This window comes from Buteo buteo, chromosome 20 (genome assembly GCF_964188355.1).
Source record: "Buteo buteo chromosome 20, bButBut1.hap1.1, whole genome shotgun sequence".
Lineage (NCBI taxonomy): Eukaryota > Metazoa > Chordata > Aves > Accipitriformes > Accipitridae > Buteo > Buteo buteo.
The window spans coordinates 11658885-11666901 of NC_134190.1; positions in this window are offsets into that span (position 1 = coordinate 11658885).

Consider the following 8017-nt stretch of genomic DNA (forward strand, 5'->3'; position numbering starts at 1 on the left):
CCCACAAGTCCTCTCCCTTCCATCTCCTTGGTTTCTAGGGAAATGTCCCACCATATTCTGTCTTTGGCCTTCTCACCATATAGCCAAATGCTTCCTGAGCACTTTGGGAAGCTCTTGCCTCCTGAACACTGTTCTTTACTCTGTAGGTTATGGCGTGATCCCTTGTTTTAAAGTGTGTGACTTTATGTTTGACTTTGATAAAATGTCCAGCTTACCAAGGAATTAGCATCCTCTAAAATATTTGCCACTCTGATGACCTTTGCCTTATTCATCAGTATAACTATCAACAAAAAGGTGTAAGTATTGACAGCCGCTTCTGAGAGCTCCTCTCGCTGCAGACCAGTTGCTCCCCAGCGAGTAACATTTTGCAGTGCGAAGCATGGTGTGCCCTGCCGTCCCCGATTCATGCAGCAGACTCACGTGGGGTCTCCCAGCCCGGGTAATTTACAGCTGCTCTCATGCTCTTAAGTTATGTGGGTGAACACTTGGCCTCAAGTCGGCTGACAGATTAAGAACTAGAGATCCGGCCAGGCACCATCTCTCCTGCAATATATCCTAGGTCCCACAGCAGGCACACACCAGTTGCTGGACTCAGATCCCTTCTTTTAGATTGCTTCTCCCTTTGTATGGATAGACACCCTGGCTCCCCCAAACCACGTGCCTGTCTTCATGCCTTTCTACTTTGGATATTTCTTCTGTTCCTCTCACAAATTCTTGGGTTCTACTGCAGACCATGCCTGGTTACCTTTCTTCTTGTCTTACCCTGCTGCTCGCACCTTATCTATTTTACAAATTATTTTCCTTAAGAGTCTCCAAACTTTCCTCCTACCAGTGCTGTGCTGTTCCTCTGGTGGTGTGCAGTAAAGTCCTGTCTGTAGACTTATTCCTTTTGTGAACCTAAGGGAACCACGACCAGTAGGTTATTTTTCTGTGTGTCTTGGATGGGTTTGTCATGTACGTGAAATAGAAAGGGGGTTGAAAGTTAGCCTGATTTAGAAAGAAATGCAATGAGTATTTAACATGTTTTTTTATATTTCTTTCATTTATCACATGATATCTAGAGAATTAATTTTATAATCCATAGAATAGATAGTGTAATACAGCAATTTCTCAAGTAATATGGTTCTGTAGCAAAAGAAGGGAAATACTGAGAAGTATGGGTATAAAAGTTTAAGACAAAGCAGTAAGATGAAGAGCTAAAAATAAAGAAAGAAACTCTTGGCTTGGTGAGAGCTAGAAAGAAAAGAGTCCTTGTATCAGAAGTGCAAAATTTTAGATTGTAGGGACAGAAGAGCCAAGTTTGAAGGGAGTGAAGTGCACATAAGGAAGGCATTTGTGTTTAAATCCTAACCAGCTAACTCCCATTTAAAAGGTTGGCTATTTGCTTTATTCTTGAATCTCTGTACATTCCTCTTTGCTTCTGTGAAACCGTAAATACTGCATTTGACATCAGCTGCTACAGGGAAAAGAAGTTCATTAGTGCTCCAAAACATCCAAATTAGATTATGTGACATACTGAAAGTATAAAACAAACATTAAGTAATGGCAACCCTGTCAGTTAGAATTACACTCCTCCACAGTTTTGGGTCTTCTTTTCTAAAGAGAGGTGGTGTTGCAGTTCAGAAGAGAAAAACGAAGGGAAAAAACCTGCTCTTATTGGTCCCCTAAATTGCAGCTGGCTTTGAAAGAGCAACATCAGAATCCAACTTTTCTTTGGGTGGATATTGGAGCATGCTGGTTATGAGCCACCAGAAGGGTACAGGGCAGATCAGGGAGAAAGTGCTGATTAAAAAATAATTAAAAACAGTTTTCTTGCTATACAGCATGTGGAGTTGGCCAGAAACTACGAGTGAGTAACTCTGTCTACACAAGTGTTTTTTGGTTTCCTTTTTCCTAATCTTCATTCACCTTCTGGATATCTCAGGGCATTTTAAAATTCTACTCATGCCTGCAGCCCCTGTTTCTTGAGCTTCAGGTTAGTTTTATTTAGGGTATATGGAGAAATCACAGGGGCTTTGTAATGTGTCAGATATCACAATGGACCACCATTTGTCCTGGCAGATAAAAGCAGCTGCAGGTTACTTAAGAGGGTGTGTGCAGTGTAATGGAAGAGAATTCAACCATGGAAAAAAATAGCCTCCAGTATTCCATCATTAAGAGGAACACATTAAAGCAGCTGCAGAATTAACAGACAGGAAATTCTTTCTTTATGATCCATGAAATCTTCAGTCTATATTATCCTATTCTTCCTAACAACTTCTAATTGCATAACTGAATTTCCCTGTTTATTAATTTTGCAGCATAGTGACTTACAATTGAGAGTAAATTGCCTAAAAGCAAAATTCTGATTCATTTGACTGAACCGTAAGAATCGGAGGACCATGGAGTAAATAGCATTTCCAGCAATTATATATTCCTTTCCTGGAGCCAGTGGAGAAAGCAACTATTGAAACCGGGGCTTGTGGCCACGGTGGTCAGAGTCCCACAGAGATAGTGGTCGGCCAACACAATGAGCATACGTTTCCTCCAGAAAGAAGAGCGCTCACTTGCCATGAGATTGCTCTTTCCTTACTGCTGTGCCATTTTCTAGGCTGTCAAATTTGTAACATTTTGTGGGTGGCAAAATGATGTCATTTTATTCAACAGCTTGTAGTAATTTCCACTCCTAACCCTTCATGAGAGGTACAAATTACCAAAGAAAAAGGGCTATAAGCTTACAGATGGTAGTATCGCTTTTCTTTTCCATTGAGATCACAATATCCTTCTTTCTAGCTGAATGACAATTGTGCTGTCACTAAAATTACATAATGCTATGTCCCCTGAGGGGTTATCGTTTGGGATTCAAAGGACAGCTGTCAAAATACAACTTGCTCTATTCTGAGCTTTAAAAGTCTCTTAGGGGGTCGTACATATGAGTTTGTCTGGTGGGGGTTTTTTTTGTGGATTATAGGTAGAGTTAACAGTGGAATGTAAATGAGAAAACTACATTTACATGGCAAGTTAAGTGATACACCTGAGATACAAATGACACACTAAAATAACTAGTGTTTGTTGCAAATCATGGGGACCAAAATCAGGGCTGACACAAATGGCAGTGCTACACTGACTCAGTGGAGTTTGGTAGCCTATGGTAAAACCAGCTTTTCCCTTTATTTTGTATATTATCACACCATACAACGTGTAGCAAAAACTGCCCTGATTTTTCAGGTTTTGTCTGATGTCTCCAAGTCAGCTGTGCTCTGATAGCCTCCACTGCTGTACACGGGCTGCGAGTGCCTGCCAATTACTGTGAACAGGCACTAAATCAAAGAGTCTCAGTGCAGTCTTTGAATGTGATTGGAAGGGAAAAACTCCTGTAGTTTTAGAAGATTTTCCCAAACAAGAACAAAAAAAAGAGGAAAAAGGTTGGGAAATGTATCTTGGTTTGGTTAAGTGTCAGTGGGCAGCTGAGCCCCACACAGCTGCTTGCCCACTTCCCCCCAGTGTGGGTGGGGGAGAAAATCAGAAGGGTAAAAGTGAGAAAACTCATGGGTTGAGATAAAGACAGTTTAATAGGTAAAGCAAAAGATGTGTGCACAAGCAAAGCAAAATAAGGAATTCATTCACTACTCACCATCAGCAGGAAGATGTTCAGCCCTCTCCAGGAAAACTGGGCTCCATCTTGCATCATGGTGACTTGAGAAGACAAACGCCATAACTCTGAACATCCCTTCTTCTTCTTTCCCCCAGCTTTTATTGATGAGCACAACATCATATGGTATGTCACATCCCTCGGGTCAGTTGGGGTCAGCTGTCTCGGCTGTGTCCCCTCCCAACCTCTTGTGCACCCCTCATCTGCTCCCTGGCAGGGCAGCGTGAGAAGCAGAAGAGGCCTTGACGCTGTGTGAGCACTGCTCAGCCATAGCGAAAACATCCCTGTGTTATCAACACTGGTTTGGTCACAAATCCAAAACACAGCACGCAGGAGCTATTATGAAGAAAATTAACTCCATCTCAGCCAAACCCAGTACAATAAGTCAATTATGTAGCCATGTTTCTATTCGAAGGAATGGAACAGAATAGAGCAGTTTTTATGAGGGCCAGAGCGACTCCTGAAATGTTATTTTTATTCTGTCTAAAAACGAGCACTGCAAAGAAGTGTGTACACGCCATTTTCACAAGATGAAAAAGATTTAGTTAAAACATTTCTAAGTGACAGAAGGCAGCAAAGCTCAACACAGCCAATGCAGGTCTTAAAACAGTAAACTTGAAGGCTCAGCTTTTCCTGCTCAAACAACCATCTTAGCTGGGCTGGATGACGCGTCTGGTATTTCTTCCCTGAGGGTCTTGGGCAGCTTCTTGTTTTCCCTCGCTGCTTCCAGATATTGGCATCCTCTGCTGACCCAACTTCAGCTGCTGTTGTAAAATATGTATCAGAAACAGGAAGCTCTTAAGAAAGCAAGCTTGGCTTTAGCAAAGTCCTTGAAACAGGGGTAAATATAAGTGAGGAATGGGAACCCGAGAAAAACAGAGCAACACAGCTGCTTGTGAGGGGTCATTTTCCCCACCTGCAAATAGTCCTGTATTACTTGAGTAGTATAGAAGAGAAAAAAGTGTGGCACAGAGGCGTGTGTGGATCAGGCTTCGGTTTGCAGAGCACCTGTTTATGGACTCTTTCAAGCAGGGCAGTCACTTGCTGTAGATTGCTTTGGTTGCCAGTAAGCAAATCACATTTTAAAAACCCTAGACAAACTGAATGCATACATAATATCACCTTTTCACGTCAGGGCCACAGAAGGGAAGTAGTTGTCTGTGACATGGATGGAAGGGGAAATATCTGCAAAATAGCCAAACTCTTAGGTAAGATGCGAATCCCATTTTAGGGACGCATTTAACGTTGGGGATAAGGCAACTAATATGTACAGACATTAAAACACATTTGCTGCTCAGCTGTGTGTGAAAGGATGAGAGGATGATTGAGTGTTTTTATTTGCCAGTCTGGTTTGTGCACAAGATTTGTGGGACGGTACTCGTGAATGAATGGGAGCTGTTGGCTTGTTTAGTCTAGCAGAATAAAAGTCAAGAAAGGATGCCACTGCTACCTCTAAATGCTGTCAGAGAGGAAAAGAGTATTTTATCTGAAGGACAATGCTGGCACAGGAAGGCCCTGGTATGAATGAGCTATAAATAAATATAGGCTGACTATGAAAAAAGTTCATGATCCTAGGCAAGGAGCTAACTTTTGGCGTGGCGTAGGCCAAAAAAACCTGTCACTTGTTTTAAAATAGAGCTGAGGCAGTTTACAAATAGGATTGTATGATGTTATTATCTGGCAGAACAAGGAATAAACTCCGTGATCCCTGAGGTCCTTTCCAGTCCTAGACTGCCTTGGTCCTACAAAATGTTTACATCAGGCCTATGCAACGCACAGCCTCCCTGACCACACACTGCCCACCAAGGACTTTCTTTCGCCAAGCACAACATGTGGATAAATAACTTGTTTATACTGTTTTATCTCTGCAGGCCAAAGCAGCTGCCAGGAATGAGCTGGGGCCTCTTTGCCAGTGGGAGCTGATTGCCTGGGAGTGAAGAGGCGATGGGCTGGGTTTGGGGTATCAGGATTATTCCTCTGCAAAGATTGTGAGATTAATTGTGCTTCCAGAACTGAGGTCAAGAGCATGGAGGACCTTGGGAGATGGCATACATGTACAGGGGCTGTAGGATTCACTGGGAGTCATAATCAGCAGTGACTGTTGACATCCAAGGGTGAGCCTCTGTTGCTGATAAACAATGCAGGTTAATTGCTGTGTATTGGCAATTTTCTCTTGATTAGGTGGCTAGTTTAGATCAGCTGTTGCAAACATCAGCCACCACCTGTAGCTTGATGGGCTTTGATGCTTTTTTCCCCCAGATGTATGTTGTCACCCAGAATGAGCTGTTGTGAACTACCGACCAGTAAGGAGCGATTGCAGTAAGCGTAAGCAGTTGCTGCCGGTGACTCTTTACCTTTGGGATGATTTGCCCCAGGTCCTGCCTGCTCAGCGGTGGTGCTTGGGTGCTTACCCTGGGACAGGCATCTGCGAGGTTCAGCTCCTGGGTATCAGTCGCTTGTGGCTGGGAGAAAACCCCTGCTGACGAGCAGGGACTGATCGTCCTTGGGAGAACATCTGGGGCACGGGAGGCAGAGGCTGGATGGCTGGAGAAGCAGGAGGCCAGATGATGTTGGCATGCTGCACTGGGGGATAGTATGGGTGCAGAAGAAGTTAAGAGGATTACAAGGTGGAAAATGATAGCGAGTAAGGGAAGGGGGACATTGGTGACTGGCCGAAGTCTTCTGCCTATTGCCCCTTATCTGATGTGCCTTCACTCACGAGACGTGAGTGCAGCTTGGGCTGTGTGAAACCTTTGTGGGTGGTCTTCCAAGTAAACTTAGAGAGGCAGCAGTTGCCACCAGGCTACCTGCAAAGCTCCTTCGACTGTTCTTCTCCCCATCCTTGCTGCGTTCTCAACGCAGCTAATAGAAATAGGAGGATGAGAGCTAAAAAGGAAGTTTTTCAGCTCCAAAGGCAGAGGGAGCAGGGAGCTGGAGTGAGGTGGTGGAGAGAGTAATTGAATTTTAATCAAGATCCAAATCGGTAAGCAAGAAGCACTAATTTACATAAGCAATATTAATCTTATTAGCATTTTATGGAGAGGAAAGAGGTATTCTCAGAGAAAGATTTATTCTTATCGGCAGTTCTGACCTAGCAGTACTTCTTGCTAATTGACAAGAGCTTTAACTGTAATCTGTACCTGTTCATCTTGGGAATGTTGAACCATTATATTCATGTTTCTGCTGGAAGTGATGCTGTATTTCTGTCAATATGTTAGATGTACAGAGAAAAAGCAGACCAAAACCACACTTGTATGGAAAAGAAACCAGCTTGCTTAACGAGATGAGGTACTTTCTGTGGTTAGACGACTCACCTGGTTGTATCAGGACACTGCTCTTCAAGGTCAGAGAATTAGTCATTCTCACCCCCTCTGATACTGTCTTTTTGTTTAAGGGGGTTTGTTGGTATTTTTTCATATGCTGAAGGGGAGAGATAATCTGCACCTGTCTCTCTTCTTTTTTTTTCTTTTTGAATTCATGATTAGTCAATTACTTTGAAGAGCACAGAAATAAATCTTGTTTAAAGAAAAGGCTACTGCTTTGTACTTAAGATTACTGATTTGTACTTAAATTCTGGTTTTGGTGATTAGCTACTCCTCTGGACAATCCAGGTTTGTCTTTTTTTTTCCCTAGTTTGGTAATGAATGTAGTAAGAGTCTTTTGTAATTGTTTCACATGTACATAGTGAGGATTTTTGGAAGCCTAAGTTTGAGGCAGAGAGTAGCTTTCAAAAGTAATTTAAAATTTTTAAAGAACAGATATCTCTAATTTTCATTTTTACTTTTTTTTTTTAATAAGTGATTCTTGTTGGCTCTAACGGTGGCCCTTGCAAAGACGCTGTAGTATAAAAGCGAGCTGAGTGACCAGAGCCAGGACTGGCTCTTAAGTGGAGACCGGCCCAGGCAACGAGATGGGTGTTGCACGACACGTACGCGGGCGGTGTAGCAAGCTCCTGCGGAAGAGGTAGCGTTAGAGGGAAGCGTTCAGAGATGATGGGGGGAAGGAGGAGTCTGGAAGACACAGAATGAAGTGAACTCTACCTGTCTGGATGCATTAGTGCACTTGACTGCAAGCAGCGGCTTGTCAGAGAGAGGAACGGTGCCAGGCCGAGCCCGTCTTGCTGGGCGTAAGCCCGATGTTACATGAGCACCGATCTCTGCAGAGGTGGATGTGCGAGGGACAAAGGCCAGCCTCCTGTGCCTGCGTGTGCGTGCTGACTTATTTAGTCGCCTGATGTTTTCACCAAAGTGCACTTTCCTGTTAAACTAGGTGAGCCACTGATTTTTACCCACTTTGCTATCCCAAACCCAGGGACTTGCAGTTAAAACCTAAACTGAAATTAATTAAAATTGGAGCAGTCGTAGAAATACAAACCCCTCTCCCGTG